General features: G+C 38.7%; 1 pseudogene; it reads right to left on the bottom strand.

Annotated features, from left to right (window-relative positions):
* Window positions 1-876: 876 nt before the first annotated feature.
* LOC129655888 (phosphatidylinositol-glycan biosynthesis class W protein-like) lies at window positions 877-17,376 on the bottom strand (annotated as a pseudogene).
* Between the last annotated feature and the right edge of the window lie 599 nt (window positions 17,377-17,975).

Raw genomic sequence — 17,975 nt, 5'->3', positions numbered from 1 at the left:
TATGCCAATGCCACACTGTTTTGATTACTAAAACTTTGTAATGTAGTTTGAAGTCAGGAAATGTGATGACTCCAGCTTTGTTCTTTCTCAAGTTTGCTTTGACTACTCAAAGTGTTTTGTGGCTTTATATAAATTTTAGGATTGTTTGTTGTATTCCTATGAAAATTCCAATGAAATTTTGATAGGGATTTCACAGGATCTATTGATTATTTTGGGTAGCATGGATATTGTAACATTATTAATTCTTCCAATCTATGAATATGGATTATCATCCCATTTATTTTTGTATTAAATTCCTTTTACCAATGTCTTATAATTTTTTTTCACAATTCCACAATTTAGATATTTTAATGTAAATATTATAAAAGTGATTCATACAATAAAAATACATACTCATAATAGGTAACATAAGATGGAAAGTAAAAATCTTCCTTCCCACTCCTTTAATCTTCTAGCATCACAACTATAAATACAACAGTTTCTTTCTTTATTTTAAAAAAAAATTTTATTTTATTTTTTAACTTTACAATATTGTATTGGTTTTGGCATATATCAACATGAATCCACCAGAGGTATACACGTGTTCCCCATCCTGAACCCTCCTCCCTCCTCCCTCCCCAACAAGAGTTTCTTTAATATATTGGAATTTACATAGTCTAAGAAGTCACAAGGCTTTGTTCTGTGTTGGTTTGTTTTACATAGTGTTGAGATACATTTTAAAATCTTAAGCATCATTACTGTTAGAGTAGTAATGAAACAATTTTATAATAATTTATAGTTAATGTTGGGTTGCCAAAAGTCCTATTTTCTTCACATTTTATGTTTTCTCTTCCTCATTAAAATAATGTTGCTCAAAACATATCTGACCCCTGTTGATCACCAAGATTTTATAGTCTTGTCTTGCAAATGCAATAGATATATAATTAAGCAGTTGATACACATACAGAGGTTGAGCACAAATAAAGCCCACAATGTACTTCTGTGTAATGTATGTACTAACAGGTTGATTTTGTCATTGTTACATTTGACAGCAAGAAAAAATTAATTTGTTTCTGTTCATTGCTGTAATTAAACAAAGAGTGGGTTTTCTTTCAGCTTCAGAGAGTAGATATTCTGAATGCTTTTTATTTGCAGCATGTGATGGAATAAATTTTCAAGAACATGGTAATACTGTACCCTTAATTAAAAATTTGGCAAAACTCAAAATTTTATCACCCAGTGTTAAACTACTAAGGAGGATCAGGTAAGAAGCAATTACCCAAATATAAAAGGCTAAGCTGTCCATTCTTTAGGATGCTACTTCTACATTTACCTGAACTATGTAAAGTGATATGAAGAGGCCAATAGATGTCAGCAGATTATATGTTACTTTTATCCAGTCTTTGATAAGTAATTTCTTTTTTTAAGTTCATATGACCCTGTTTAAACACTATCTTTGACCCCAAAGATAATTACAAGATGCTCAAGGAGAACAAATGTAGAGAAAATGGTCAAAATTGTTACCAGGGGAACTATCAAGAACACAAAGTCAATGAAGAATCAAGTTCTCCAAGTGTGTGAGGAAAAAGATAAGTGCTGTGAGAAAATGATCCCGAGCCCTCTGCACAGGATAAGGAGTGTAGGCAAGCCCAAGCCCTCAATGATTTCCAGCATGCTTGTTCCACTGTGGTCACTGACAAAAGATTCCTTCATCTACTTTTGAGAATTTTTCTTCTTCTCCAGGGTTTCAAAATACTTTGTGAACCAGAGAGCCCCCAATTCTGGATCCTCATGTCCCTGATAAGTCAGGGATGCCCTGCGCTGAATGTGTGCTCTGCCCCAGGAGAGGAGCTGTGGGTTCTGGCCACTTAGCCAGAGTGTCAGTTCATGGCTCAAGTGTCTCATGGATCTGAATATACTGATCTTTTACCTCCTTGGTTAATTTATTCTCAAGTGTTTATTCTTTTTAATTTTATTGTAAATGGGATTGTTTTCTTAATTTCTTTTTCTAAGAATTCATTGTTAATATTTGGAAATGCAACTGATATTTTGTATATTGATTTTTGTACCTTTCAATTTTACTAAATTTGTTTATTAGTTCCAGTTTTTTGGTTGAGTTTTTAGGGTTTTCTATATATAAGATTGTCATCTGCAAATAGATACAGTTTTACTTCTTTTCTAACTTAGATGCCTTTAATTTTTTCCTTATCTAAGTGCTCTGGCCAGAAAACTTCAGGTACTATGTTGACTTAAATTGGCAATAGTGTGTATCTTTGTCTTGTACCTAATCACAGAGGAAAAACTTTTAGAGTTTCAACATTGAGCATGATTTTAGCTGTTGATTTGTAGTACACTGCCTTTACTATGTTGAGGTATATTCCATCTGTATCTAATTTATTGAGAATTTTTTCCTTGTCATGAAAGGTTGTTGAATTTTGTCAAAGGCCTTTTCTGAATCTATTAAGATCATCATACAATTTTCAATTTTTATTTTGTTAATGTTGTGTATCACATTTATTGATTTGTGTATGTTGAACCATCTTTGCGTTCCAGGAGTAAATCCCACTTGATCATGGTGTAATATTCTTTTTTAAAAAATAATTTTATTTATTTATTTTTGGCTGTGTTGGGTCTTTGTTGCTGCTTGGGCTTTTCTCTAGTAGTGGCTAGTGGGGGTCACTCTTCGTTTTGGTGCCCCAGGCTTTTATTGCAATGACTTCCCTTCTCGTGGGGCATGGGCTCCACAAGGGTCAGGGCTTCAGTAGTTGCAGCACATGAGCTCAGTAGTTGCAGTTTGCCGGTCTTAGAACACAGGCTCAGTAGCTGTGGTGCACGGGCTTACATGTGGGGTCTTCCGGGACCAGGGATCAAGCCCATGTCTCCTGCACTGGCAGGCAGATTCTTTACCACTGAGTCACCAGGGAAGCCCTGTGTAGTCTTATTTTAACACACTATTGAATTTTGTTTGTTCTTATTTTGTTGAGGAATTTTGTATCCATGTTCATAAGAGATATTGGCCTGTGGTTTTCTTTTCTTGTAGTGTCCTTGTCTGCCTTTGTTGTCAGAGTAATGTTGGCTTCATAAAGTGAGCTTGGAAGTGTTCCCTCTTCAATTCTTGAGAAGAGCTGGAGAAAATTAGAGTTAATTGTTTTATACATTTTTGGTAGAATTTATCAGTTTTTTTTTTTTTTTTTTTTTTTTTTTTTTGGTGGAGGTTCTTGATTACTGATTCAGTCTCAGTTGTTATTGGTCTGTTCAGATTTTCTATTTTTTATGATTCAGTCTTGGTAGGTTGGATGTTTCTAGAAATGTATTTGCTTCTTCTTAGTATCTTGGAGAAGGCAATGGCAACCCACTCCAGTACTCTTGCCTGAAAGATCCCATGGACAGAGGAGCCTGGTGAGGTGCCATCTATGGGGTCACACAGAGTTGGACATGACTGAAGCGACTTAGCAGCAGCAGCAGTAGCAGTATCTAGTTTTCCATACTACTATTGTATTGCTGTCTATTTTCCCTTCAGCCCTGTTAATATTTGTTTTAAAAATTTTGGTGGTCTTTTGCTTATTTTTTCATTTTCTACACATTTTGTTTGTTTCCATTTGAAGGAGAGGAGTTAGACATATTTTAACTTTTGTGAGTCATAGACCCAGAGGATCTATCCCATCTGGGTTATATTTTTATCATAGGCTCTCTTAGGCTCATGACAGAAAAATGGAATTTTTGATCCCACACTAAGTTTTAACAGAACTACATTCTTTTCTTCTTTCTTTTCTTTTTACCTAGGAGGAGATAATTATGGAAAGAACCAGATAAGTTATAGATAAAGAAACTATAATTTCCTTCACTATTTGGCTACAATTCAAATACAATAAACAGTTTTCTGACTAGGATATGAGAGGATGTAGAAAATCTTTGTTCACATGGTAACACCAAAAAATTAGATATTATAAAACTTGTACTTATTTATGAAACTATTGAAGAGAGGTGGCTGTACAAAACCCCAGATAGACTGATTTTTAGAGAGAAGAGCTCTTTATACATAACTATCAAGAAATGGCAGTTTCTGGAGGCAGCATTGGAGAAGAAAGCCTGCCAAGACTGAGACAGATGAAAGATTAACAATAGTGGGAACATGTTGGAGAGACTGCAGTCTTGAAGATTCTCAAATGTTGTGATACTTTACTTGGACTAACAGTTCTCCCTGGCTTACCCTTCCTGTCTTGCTGGGTAAAGGACAGTGATTGTGGACCTAGTCTAGAGAATACACGAGACTAGAGGATATAGTAGGTGCCTAGAGAAAAGGGCTCTCTACCATGGATTCAAAATGATGAAACTGGAATCTGACTTCCAGCAGGCCCCAGGACTCCAGAGCAGGGGGGCTTCAGTAGTTGTGGCATGTGAGCTCAGTATTGGTGTATTGATAAGATCAAAGAGATTAGACTTGGACAGAAACAGCTCTGGCACTGGGAGGAAGGCTAACCACAGATGAAGTCAATATTAAAAATTGCTTCTTTAGGCTAAAATTAACTTGCTACATAGTGATATATGAATATGATTCACATAGTGATTATATGAATAATTGCCTCTTTAATAGTCGCATGTTGGAAAGAGATTTCACATTCTTGGAAATAAATATAAAGCAAAGAGTTGTGTAATTATATCTCCACTGCTATCTATAAACAATGTCTAGTGTATCACGAAGCATTGTGAGATATGTGATAAAAATGGAACACATAAAAACAAACCAAGGAAACATATTCATAGAAATGCAGATATTGGAATTAACAGAGCAGCTTAAAACTAGTATTATAAATATATTTGACTTGTGGCCCTAGCTGGATTCTGTCCCTCAAATAAAGATCGTTGCTGCTCTCAATTTGGCCAACTCTGTATGACTTTTTCTCTTCCCAGGCTCTAGTAACAATCCCTTCTCTTAGGTCATTAAAGCATTTTGGTAGAAATAATGGCTACAAGAAGAGAAAACCTGATAAAAGCAATACTTTTACAGGCAATATTTAACATTTGACTTTACAATTAGTTTTTACCATGTATAATATTTTTTATATGAAAAATTGATCCCAATGAATATGCTTCTAATAAATATATAAATAAAATTGGGAAACTAATTTATTTAACTGTGATTTTATTTTATTTTATTTTTTTGTGGACTGTGCTTTAATTTTTTTTTGTTGTTGTTGTTGGCAAAGCAATATCTCTGCTTTTTATTTTTATTTTATTTTTTAACTTTACAATATTTTATTGGTTTTGCCATATACCAAAATGAATCCACCACAGTATACATGTGTTCCCCATCCTGAACCCTCCTCCCTCCTTCCTCCCCATACCATCCCTCTGGGTCGTCCCAGTGCACCAGCCCCAAGCATCCAGTATCGTGCATCAAGCCCGGGCTGGCAAATAATGGAATTAAATGGGCTTAAAGGAATTTACTTGGTATACTTTCTCATAGATATTTTAATTTGAAGATTTAACTAGAGTGACTCCCCAAAGCTGGAGAAATTAGGATCTTTTAGATCACAAATGCAATGTAGAGATCATATTTAAGGCTGATTGTAACCATGGGAAAAATACGGGGGAATTAGAAAAAAGTCAGATAAAAGTCTCCACTTACAGCAAAGTCTTACTCCCCACATTAATGAACTGATAGTTAATTACACGGTACCAAAGTGAGTTTGCCTGCTCTTCTTGAAGTGGTGGGTTAAAATAAGTGTCCCAACAGATGAATAGCTGTCACTGAATGTGTCTGTCTACATCAGGTACTGAGCTTTTGATTCAGAATGGAGTGAAACTAGGCTACATAGAATTTACTGAGGAATTTCCTTTTAGACACCATTAAAAGCTGTAAACTGAATCTTGTGAATGTTCATATTTCACCACTAGATGTCACTGGGAGATAAACAGTTACTGACCAGACTGGTGTATTGTAAGTTTTCCTATGAAAAAAATTGATTGATCTTGTGAATATATTTTTTGTTTGCTCAGAAAAATCAGAGTGTCAGACGCTTCTTATGCTTCACATCTTCTCAGCCGAGTATTTTTTCCCCAGCCATTGCTAAGATGAAAACTGGTTAGAGAACCTAACATCATCTGCACTGTCTTCTGCATTTTTACACTAAGGCTTTTCTTATGATGTGGTTGGGACATCTGTGAGCAGCTGCTTATCATGTTTGGATGCTCAAAACTGCAAGTGTGGGGGAATGAACACTCCTTGGTGCACAGGGGAACATGGCTCTTCGGGGACATGAGTCAGGTCATGGATATGTGCTACCCTCGTAGCCCTCAGGCTTACAGCACTGAGCCCCAGTCTGTGGAAATCCTCAGACGCTTCCAGTGGGATCAGATTCTAGTTTTCTGGAGTGGTGACCACTCTGATAATACACCACTGTTTGGACTTTCTCTCCTGTTGTACTTGCCAAGTCTCCCACTCCTAATACCTGGTATCATGTCCCTAAGTAAAGTCTTACCTATAAAGCTTCCTTTGTCATTGCAGTGTCCTTTGACTTTCTCGCCTTTCCTATTTTAGATCTGCTTTCTGGAAGGAACTTAAACACAACCCCCAGCCCTGATAAAGAATATTTTTAGCCCCTCATAGCTCCACTTGCAGTCAACATCTTTTCAAAACAACAAATATTCTGATCTCTATGTCCAAAGTTTAATTTTGATTCTGCTTTTGAACTTCATGTTACTAGAATCATATAGTAAGACCTATTTGTGTCTATCTTCTATCATTCAACAACTTTTTTTGTGAGGTTTATTCATGATGTGACATTCAGCAGTAACATTATTTTTCATTGCTATATATTATACTGTTTTAAAGTCTATTTTATCTGATATGAGTATTGCTACTCCTGCTTTCTTTTGGTCTCTATTTGTGTGGAATATCTTTTTCCAGCCCTTAACTTTCAGTCTGTATGTGTCCCTTGTTTTGAGGTGGGTCTCTTGTAGACAACATATATAGGGGTCTTGTTTCTGTATCCATTCAGCCGGTCTTTGTCTTTTGGTTGGGGCATTCAACCCATTTACGTTTAAGGTGATTATTGATAAGTATGATGGCGTTGCCATTTATTGTTTTGGGTTCGAGTTTATACACCCTTTTTGTGTTTCCTTTCTAGAGAAGATCCTTTAGCATTTGTTGGCGAGCTGGTTTGGTGGTGCTGAATTCTGTCAGCTTTTGCTTGTCTGTAAAGCTTTTGATTTCTCCTTCATATTTGAATGAGATCCTTGCTGGGTACAGTAATCTGGGCTGTAGGTTATTTTCTTTCATCACTTTAAGTATGTCCTGCCATTCCCTCCTGGCCTGAAGAGTTTCTATTGAAAGATCAGCTGTTATCCTTATGGGAATTCCCTTGAGTGTTATTTGTTGTTTTTCCCTTGGTGTTTTTTAATATTTGTTCTTTATATTTGATCTTTGTTAATTTGATTAATATGTGTCTTGGGCTGAATGCAGAGTTCCAAAAAATAGCAAGGAGAGATAAGAAAGCCTTCCTCAGCGATCAATGCAAAGAAATAGAGGAAAACAACAGAATGGGAAAGACTAGAGATTTCTTCAAGAAAATTAGAGAAACCAAGGGAACATTTTATGCAAAGATGGGCTCGATAAAGGACAGAAATGGTATGGACCTAACAGAAGCAGAAGATATTAAGAAGTGGTGGCAGAAATTCACCAAATTGTACAAAAAAAGATCTTCAAGACCAAGATAATCACGATGGTGTGATCACTCACCTAGAGCCAGACATCCTGGAAGGTGAAGTCAAGTGGGCCTTAGAAAGCATCACAAAGAAGAAAGCTAGTGGAAGTGATGGAATTCCAGTTGAGCTATTTCAAATCCTGGAAGATGATGCTGTGAAAGTGCTGCACTCAATATGCCAGCAAATTTGGAAAACTCAGCAGTGGCCACAGGACAGGAAACAGTTTTCATTCCAATCCCAAAGAAAGGCAATGCCAAAGAATGCTCAAACTACCGCACAATTGCACTCATCTCACACGCTAGTAAAGTAATGCTCAAAGTTCTCCAAGCCAGGCTTCAGCAGTACGTGAACCGTGAACTTCTAGATGTTCAAGCTGGTTTGAGAAAAGGCAGAGGAACCAGAGATAAAATTGCCAACATCTGCTGGATCATTAAAAAAGCAAGAGAGTTCCAGAAAAACATCTACTTCTGCCTTATTGACTATGCCAAAGCCTTTGACTGTGTGGATCACAATAAACTGTGAAAAATTCTTCAAGAGATGGGAATACCAGACCACCTGACCTGCCTCTTGAGAAACCTATATGCAGGTCAGGAAGCAACAGTTAGAACTGGACATGGAATAAGAGATTGGTTCCAAATAGGAAAAGGAGTATGTCAAGGGTGTATATTGTCACCCTGCTTATTTAACTTATATGCAGAATACATCATGAGGAATGCTGGGCTGGAAGAACATGCTGGAATCAAGATTTCCAGAAGAAATATCAATAGCCACAGATATGCAGATATGAATACCACCTTTATGGCAGAAAGTGAAGAGGAACTAAAAAGCTTATTGATGAAAGTGAAAGAGGAGAGTGAAAAAGTTGGCTTAAAGCTCAACATTCAGAAAACGAAGATCATGGCATTTGGTCCCATCGCTTCAAGGGAAATAGATGGGGAAACAGTGGAAACAGTGTCAGACTTTATTTTTTTGGGCTCCAAAATCACTGTAGATGGTGTAGTGGCTTGTCAAAGTTTTCTGGTTAGGGAAGTTTGTGTCGGTGTTCTGGTGGGTGGAGCTGGATTTCTTCTCTCTGGAGTGCAATGTAGTGTCCAGTAATGAATTATGAGATGTCAGTGGGTTTGGAGTGACTTTGGGCAGCCTGTATATTGACACTCAGGGCTGTGTTCCTGTGTTGCTGGAGAATTTGCATGGTATGTCTTGCTCTGGAACTTGTTGGCCCTTGGGTGGTGCTTGGTTTCAGTGTAGGTATGGAGGCGTTTGATGAGCTCCTGTCGATTAATGTTCCCTGGAGTCAGGAGTTCTCTGGTGTTCTCAGGATTTGGACTTAAGCCTCCTGCCTCTGGTTTTCAGTCTTACTTTTACAGTAGCTTCAAGACTTCTCCATCTATACAGCACTGTTGATAAAACATCTAGGGTAAAGGTGAAAAGTTTTTCCACAGTGAGGGACACCCAGAGAGGTTCACAGAGTTACATTGAGAAGAGAAGAGGGAGGAGGGAGATAGAGGTGACCAGGATGAGATGAGGTGGAATCAAAAGGAGATAGAGAAAGCTAGCCAGTAATCACTTCCTTATGTGCACTCCACAGTCTGGACCGCTCAGAGATGTTCACGGAGTTACACAGAGAAAAGAAGAGTGAGGAAGGAGACAGAGGTGGCCAGGAGGATAAAGGGGAGAATCAAAAGGAGAGAGACAGATTCAGCTAGCAGTTAGTTCCGTAAGTGTTCTTCACCGTTCGGAACACACAAAGAGATTCACAGAGTTGGGTAGAGAAGAGAAGGGGGAGGGAGTAGATAGAGACGACCTGGTGGAGAAAAAGGAGAGTTCAAAGAGGGAAGAGAGCAGTCAAGCCAGTAATCAGCTCCCAAGTAAAAATGGGTACTGAAGATTGCATTCTTAAAGGCACAAAATTGATAACAAATACCAAAAAGCAAAGATTAAAAATCTAGAGTAGAGGTTGGTTTTTTTTCTTTCAAAAAAAGAAAGGAACAAAACAAAACAAAGTCACAAAAATGATTATATATATATATATATGAAGTTTGCTATATATATATATATATATATATATATATGAAGTTTGCTTTAAAAAATAGGGTCTCTCTTTTTGTGAAGTAATAGTAGGTTATAAAAATGAAAATTAAAGGAGTAATATTGGACTTAAAAAATTGAAAAAAAATTAAAAAAAATAAAGAATGATAGTAAAAATATATCTAGGACTTTCTCTGGTGTTGTTGTGAGTATTGTGGGGTCAGTTCATTTTTGGATACTTCCTTGATCTGGCTTATATTTCTCAAGATCCATAGGCCCCTTCCTATGTAATTGGTACTAACTACAGGGTTTTAATCTATTGCACCTGTCACTTCCAATGAGGTTCCCTCTGGTTTAGCTTCTTCTGTTTGCTGGTCTCTTCAGTGTCTAATTTCTGCCCTGACACAAGTGGGTGGTGGTGGACACTTTTTTAGGCTCACTTGTTCAGTCGTGCTGTGGGGAGGGAGGGACGCTCAAACAAATAACACTGGTGTGTGCTTGCAGTGTCTCAGCCACACTGGGTTTGCCCCTGCTCACGGCGTGTGTGCTTTCCCTGTCTACACTGCTTAGGCTCTAGGTTGCTCTGCCAGGAACTGTCTGAAACTAGCCCTGTGTTGTATGCACTTCCCAGGTCTAAGCTGCTCAGGTTCAGGTACTTGGGTAGTCCTCAGAGGGGCAGACTCAGTTGGGCCTGTGGTTTGTGCTCTTCCCAGGTCCGAGCAGCTCAGGTGACCAGGTGTTTGGTGAGCATGGTCGCTGCGACTTATCGCCTCCCGCGTTCCTGCCGCTCAGTTTTCTGGGTGTACAAGTGGCACACCTTCTCAGGCGGATGTTGACCATCTAGAATCTCAAGAAGTCTTAGTTAGCAACGAAGTCTGCTTGCAGTTTGGTAGATAATGCCTCTCCGGGGCTGCGATTGCTCCCTTCTGGCTATGGCTGCCTGTCACCAGAGGGGGATGGTCTGCAGCTGGCTAGCTCTGCTCAGTCCTTTGTTCTGTGAGTGGGTCTGATGGTGTGTTAGGTTAGGGCTTTTCGCATAGCTCTAGTTAGTCCTTTGTTCTGTGAGTGGGCCTGGTGTTGACTAATGGTACTTAACATCTTTTCATATTCCCCTTAACCATTTGGATACACTCTTTTGTGGAGTACCAGTTTAAGGCTTTAGCTATTTGTGTGTGTGTGTGTGTGTTTGTGTGTGTGTGTGTGTGTGTTGGTGTGTGTGCGTGGTGAGGAGGAGACCACACCACCATTTTTTCCCACCATATTGAAAAACAATTCAGTATTTAACTTACTGAATTGAAGTTCTTTATAAGTTTTTATACTAGTCTTTTGTTTGATATGCATTGTGAGTATATCTATCAGTCTCTGGATACTTTTCACTGTCTTCAAGTTGCATTTTGATGAAAAGTATACCTTATTAATGGATTGCAGTTCATTGATATCTTTATTTATGATTATTTTATTCTACTCTTGTAAATTATTTACCCAAACCTGGTGGTCATGATGAAATAGTCTCAGTCTCTGGTTCTCATACTTGTGTGGACATCAGAATCATCTAGAAGGCTTTTTAAAGTACATATTGTTGAGACAAACTTCCAGAGTTTTTAATTCTTTAGGTCAGGGGTAATGTTTAAGAACTTAATTTCTCATTACTTCCAGGTGATGCTGATTCTGCTCATCTGGGAATCCCACCTTGCAAAGCACTTTACTATTTTATCTATAAGAAACTTAATTACCTTTTGTATTTATATCTACACTATACCTGGGCGTTCTCAGGTGGTGCTCAGTTCAGTTCAGTTGCTCAGTCATGTCTGATTCTTTGTTACTCCATGGACTGCAGCAGACCATGTTTTTCTGTCCATCACGAACTCTCGTAGCTTGCTCAAACTCAGGTCCATCAAATCGGTGATGCCATTCCACCATCTCATCCTTTGTCATCCCCTTCTCTTCCTGCCTTCAATCTTTCCCAGCATCTGGATCTTTTCCAATGAGTCAGTTCTGCACATCAGATGGCCAAAGTATTGGAATTCAGCTTCAACATCAGTCCTTCCAATGAATATTCAGTGCTTATATCCTTTACAATTGACTGGTTTGATCTCCTTGCAGTTCAAAAGACTCTTAAGGGTCTTCTCCAACACCACAGGTCAAAAGCATCAATTATTCAGTGGTCAGCTTTCTTTATGGCCCAACTCTCACATTCATCCATGACTACTGGAAAAACCATAGCTTTGACTAGACAGACTAGTCAAAGCTAGTGGTAGTGCTAGAGGTGAAGAATCCGCCTGCCAATGCAGGAGACACAGGAGATGTGGGTTTGATCTTTGGGTCGAGAAGATCCTCTGGAGTAGGAAATGGCACCCACTCCAATATTCTTGCCTGGAAAATTGCATGGGCAGAGGAGCCCGGTGGGCTACAATCCATAGGGCCACAGAGAGTTGGGCAAGACTGAGCACACAATACAATATACTTAGACTTGATTTTTGTGTGTGGTGTGAAATGGAGGTAAAATTGCATTTTCAGTGTTAGTTATTGATTAATAACACTGATATGAAGTATTAATTATGGTGTAATATGTGTCCCTATGTATATATTGTTCTGTTGTGAAGTCATGTCTGACTCTTTGCAACCCCTTGGAACCCATCTGTATATACATAGGTCTGTCTTTGGGCCCCTTATTCTGATCCTTTCTTCTATAAATCTATCCTTATGTCACTGCAATGTAGTAATTTTAATTACTCTAGGTTTATTATAAATCTTGATAACCAATAGAGTGACTCTTTCTACTTTCTACATTTCAAAAAGAAAATGTATTGTTTTCTTTTATATTTCATGAAGAAAAGTCAGAAAAAGAAATAAATAAAATTCAGAATTATTTCTACATTTTAGAAAGCAGAGATTTCTATTTAAATGTAAATACTGGAGTAACAATTATTAATAAGAAACAATACAGAGTTACAGACATCTTGGAAGTTACAGGTTTCTTTCTTAAGCCATACCAACAGTCTCTGAAGTCTGGATATCTATAAGACACTTCTGTTAAAAAACCAAATTTGAAAGTCAATAAGAAGTAAAGTGAAGAAGATTTTGAAAGTGAATGTATCCGGTGTTATGGGCTGAATTGTGTCTTCCTAAAATTCATATATTGAAGCCCTAATGCCTAGTGTCTCATAATACAACTGTACTTGGAGAGAGGGCCTTTTAAGAAGGTAACTAAATGAAGATGAGGCTATTAGGGAGGTCCCTAATCTAATCTGAATGATATCCTGACAAGAAGAGGACATTTGCACATACACAGTCAAAAGGGATGTGCATGCACAGAGAAAAGATGGTGTGAAGACACTGATGTGAGAAGATGGCCATCTATAAGCTAAGAGAGAGACCTCAAGAGAAACCAAACCTTCTGACAACTTGACCTTGGACTTCTGGCCTCTAGATCAGTGAGAAAGAAATTTTTGTTGTTTGAGTCACCCAGTCTGTGGTAACTGTTATGGCAACACTAGCAAACTAATACATGCAGTGTTGGCAAACTTTTCTTCTAGATGATTAGTCATGAGGCAAAGTGGACAAGTAAACAAGCACATAAGCTTTGTAGAATAATAGTTAAAAACATAGAATTTTCAGAACATATTAAAATCAACATTGTCTTAAAACAGTTTTTATAGAGGATGCTCTTAAGGCGAATTCTGAGTAGGCATAGAGCAAAAGTCATCTTTGCCTACTATCCATCTGATCATGAAAGAGTTAGTCACTCAGTCGTGTCTGATTCTTTGGGACCCCGTGGACAGTAGCCCACCATGCTCTTCAGTCTATGGAATTCTCCAGGCAAGAATACTAGAGTGGGGTGCCATTCCATTCTCCAGGGGTCTTCCCAACCGAGAGAGTGAACGTGGGTGTCTTGCATTGCAGGCAAATTCTTTACTATCTGAGCCACCAGGTAAGTCCCCTATCTAATTATAAATGTCCTCAAAAATACAATGGGAAAAAAAGGGTATCAAATGCAATTGGTATAAGAATAGGCACCTAATAAATGTGTTAATTATCATCCATATTACCTAGTGATTGCTGAAACAAGTAAAATCCAGAAAGCACTATGGCCAAGAAAATGTTCTCTGACTATCCAAGATTCTCATCAGTTTCCTGCAGAGAAGTTAGAAGTTGATATCTAACATGCCAGGTGTTATACATGGTGCTCATTATGTAGGTTCAATCTCTAATATCTTGATATCTTCATCAGTTTCCAAATTGAAAACCACTTGAAACATTCTAATGGATGTACAATCTCACTGCTCCTGCTTGGTTATTGTAGCCAGTATTTGGGGCTCTGAATGAACAAGACCATGTAAGCAGCAAAACTATAGGTAAAATGACTTAATGAGGACTTAATGAGGCTCATTGCATCCCTGTACTTTCTCTCACAAGGGAAATACTCTCTACATTTATGGTTGGTTTACCCGTTTCTTTCTCTAGAGCTTCTGTATTCTCCCATTTCTCATTTTAGTGTTTAGCATGTCCCTTGGTATTTATTAACTACTGATTGAATTAAGACATATGGAAATCTAAAGGAAAGAGCTTTGGTTTAAATTGATTTATATTCTAAGCTGCCTACAATTCTGTGTTGTTCTTCACTATGAAAAATAAACATTGTTTTTCAAACTTACTAATTTGCTTTGGAGCTTTTGTCTTTCCTGAATCTAAAGATTTATGCCTTTCATTGATTCTGTAAAATTATCAGCCACAGTTTCATCAAATATTTGCTCTGCTCATTATTTGTATTCTCTCCTAATGAATTTCCTATTAGACTTATATTGGATTTCATGTTAGTGTTCATATCTCTTAAGTTTTTTGTTTGTACTCAAGAGCTATTTAGCTCTGTCTTGTGCTATAAAAAAATCCTTCAGCTCTCTTAATTTAGAAATATTCAAAAATTGCTTTCTCTGTTTTTTGCTTAATGCATGAGTCAAATTTTAAATTACAGTATTTGGAATATTCATGTCTAGAAGCTTAATCTTCCTTGTATTTTTTGATGTCACTTTCTCTTCTGGTGTTGTTTCTTTTCACATCTTTAAGCTTTAAAAATACAATTTTGTCAGTGTGTGATTTCTTGAGGGATCTAGCCTTTATTTGTTTGTCTGTCTAGTTTCTTTTATGCTGAATTATTTCTCTCCGTATCCTGTAATTTTGGATTATGCACTCATATTAGGAAAGGCTTTATGTGTAGGAATTTTTTACAGACTGCGTTGAGCATTCTCAAAATAAACTTTGCTTTAAATTTTACCTAGTGTTGGGAATTCCCTGGTAGTGTGGTGGTTAGGACAGGTGCTCTCACTGCCCATGGCCCAGGTTCAGTCCTGGGCCTGGGACCTAAGATCCCACAAGCAGGTGGGCCCTCCAGAATTTTCATTCACCAAGTGTCACAGAGATATCACAAACTTGGAATCATCTTTTAATTTTTTGGTTTGTGTATTCTAAGATCACACAAGGAGCTCCAGTCTCAGACTTGTGATTAGTAATTCTCAGAATGAGAGGCAAGCAAACCAGCCAATGTTCAGTGAATACCCAGCTAAGCACACTTCCTTCCCTGACAATTAGGTAGATATTTGTTAGTCCATTTTGTCACTGAGACCAGTGTATAGCAGGAAACTTAGTTTCAAATTTCACTTTATTTGAGACAAAGTCTCAAGGCCTTGTCTCCTTTTTTATTTTTTGGCTATCTGTGCAGAAATGGCAACCCACTCCAGTGTTCTTGCCTGGAGAATCCCAGGGATGGGGGAGCCTGGTGGGCTGCCGTCAATGGGGTCGCACAGAGCTGGACATGACTGAAGTGACTTAGCAGCAGCAGCTGTGAGATCTTAGTTCCCCAACCAGGGATCAAATTCATTCCCCATGCATGGGATCACAGAGTTTTAACCACTGGACTGCCAGGGAAGTCCCAAGGCCTTGCTTCCTGATCGAAGTAACCACAATAGCCAACCCACTAGGGAATACACAGGATGTCTTGAATGCCTGAGCATCATTTCCTGTTTGTATCTCTGGGTTTCTGTTTTTTTCTATGTTTGATTCCCTTATTTCATCAAAAGCACAGCTATGTATTCAAAAAAAGAATGAAAAGACATTTTTTTTTAATCTTGAATTTCTTAGTCTATTCAAGTTACACAATGTGCCATCTTGCCAGAAATAGAATCCATAACTATAGACTTCCCTGGTGACACAATGTATAAGAATTTGCTTTCTAGTGTAGGGGACATGCATTCAATCTCTGGTCCTGGAAGATTTCACATGCCACGGAGCAACTAAGACCATGTGCCACAACTACTGAGCCTGTGTGCTGCAACTTCTGAAGCCGTCACACCTACAGCCCATACTCCACGAGAAGAAAACCCACCACAATGAGTAGCCCCCATGCGCTGCAACTAGCGAAAGCCCATGCAAAGCAACCAAGACTTAGTGCAGTCAAATAAATAAATAAAAATTAAGAAAATAGTACCGGCATTTGTTGAAAAATATTTCTAACAAAATGAAACGAGTTGCCAGTCCAGGTTCGATGCACGATACTGGATGCTTGGGGCTGGTGCACTGGGACGACCCAGAGGGATGGAATGGGGAGGGAGGAGGGTTCAGGAAGGGGAACACATGTATACCTGTGGCGGATTCATTTTGATATTTGGCAAAACTAATACAATTATGTAAAGTTTAAAAATAAAATAAAATAAAAAATAAAATAAAAAAAGAAAAAAGAATTCATAACTGTGTTTCATGTTCTTATACACAGAAATCTAACAATCGTGATAAAACAATGCTTTAGATTTGAAAGTGAGTTAGAAAGGAATACTGTAATTGGGTTGAATGGGTAGGGACAATAAGAAGATGGAGAAGAGGACTGGGGGCTGATATAAAGGCTTAGATAAAGGAAAACACAGAAGAGTGAGAAAGAAGGAGAGAGTAGAGTGGCAAAGAGGAGAACACACAGGTGGGAAAGAGCAGGAGTCCAGTAAGGACCAAAAATGCTGGAGCCAAATTTCATATTAGAAAACGCTCAGTTTTTCCCACTCAGTCATTTTTACAGATAAGAAAACTGAACTCAGAATGCTGATATAATTTCTCCAATACACTGTGTCCAGCAGGTATCCACTCAAGAGTTCATCTTGACTCTCAGTGCAAAGCTCCTTTTGGGAAAATATTTTCTGTGGCGGGGGGTGGGGTGGTTGAGAAGCACACAAATGATTGAAGAAAGAAAAGGCAAGGGAAAACTTGATGCAGAGTGGGAGAGAAAATGAGGTCAGTAAAAGATAAATTGGTATAAGAGGCAGTGGATTTCTCTAGAAGGGAAGTTGGGGTTTCTTTGGGCAGGGAGAAGGATGTAAGATGAGCCTGTGAGGCAGTGTGGAGAGAGAAGTTCACATTTGGGTCCTGAGGAGAAGGAATTCAAGAGTTGTGACGGTATTTGTTGTTTGGAGAAGCACTAAATAAGAGATGTTAGAAAGAACAGGAGAATTTTGATTCACTGGCCTAAGCACCAGTGAATCAAGAGGGAGGAACCCGGGGAGGTCTGGTCACCCAGGGAAGAATACTTGACTCCCTTGTATCTTGTCAACTTGAATTCTAATTAGGGCTTATCTCACCTATTCTGGTTTTCTCTTCTGGAGTTTCTTGGTCCAGAGAGCACATAGTTATCAGGACTTATATGACTGCCTTATTTTCTCCCAGTTGCCCCCACCCCCGCCCCCCGCCTAGGTCATGGTCACCTTCCCTCTGGCCCCACTTTAGCCCTTGAAGTTGACCTCTGGTTCTGCTTTTCTTCAGCTTCTCTAGTTCTCAGAATTCCTTAGGCAGCTCCTGAGAAGCCCCTGTCCTTTCTCCTCCTTCAGATCTGTCCTTCATCCATCATAGCTGAGTTTATGCTCAGGAATGGAGTGGCTGGGGAAACTGCAGATCCCTGGTGGGGCCACGACTCAATTACCAGCTGCTTGCTGCCCCTGACTAAGATCAGCTCTGCTATAGAAGTTGACCTGAAGAATCAGGGGCTCTGCTCCACTTCTCTTTCCAGTCCTCTTCCCACTCTTCCCGTTTAGCTTCCTTTCCCTCTTCCTCCTACTTTTAGCCTCTGCCTCCCTCCTCTTCCCTTCATCCTCTTCCTCTTTTGAGCTTCCTCCTCTCCTCCTCCACCTGTTATGTCCCCTGGTGACTCTGCCCAGCTCCTCACCTGTTGGTCCCAGACTCCATTCCTCAGTTAATTAACTCTTGTTTCTCTTCTACCTATCCAAACT

Source organism: Bubalus kerabau, chromosome 6, assembly GCF_029407905.1.
Source record: "Bubalus kerabau isolate K-KA32 ecotype Philippines breed swamp buffalo chromosome 6, PCC_UOA_SB_1v2, whole genome shotgun sequence".
Classification (NCBI taxonomy): domain Eukaryota; kingdom Metazoa; phylum Chordata; class Mammalia; order Artiodactyla; family Bovidae; genus Bubalus; species Bubalus kerabau.
The sequence above is the reverse complement of the archived record's forward strand: the minus strand, read 5'-3'. Positions and strand labels throughout refer to the sequence as shown.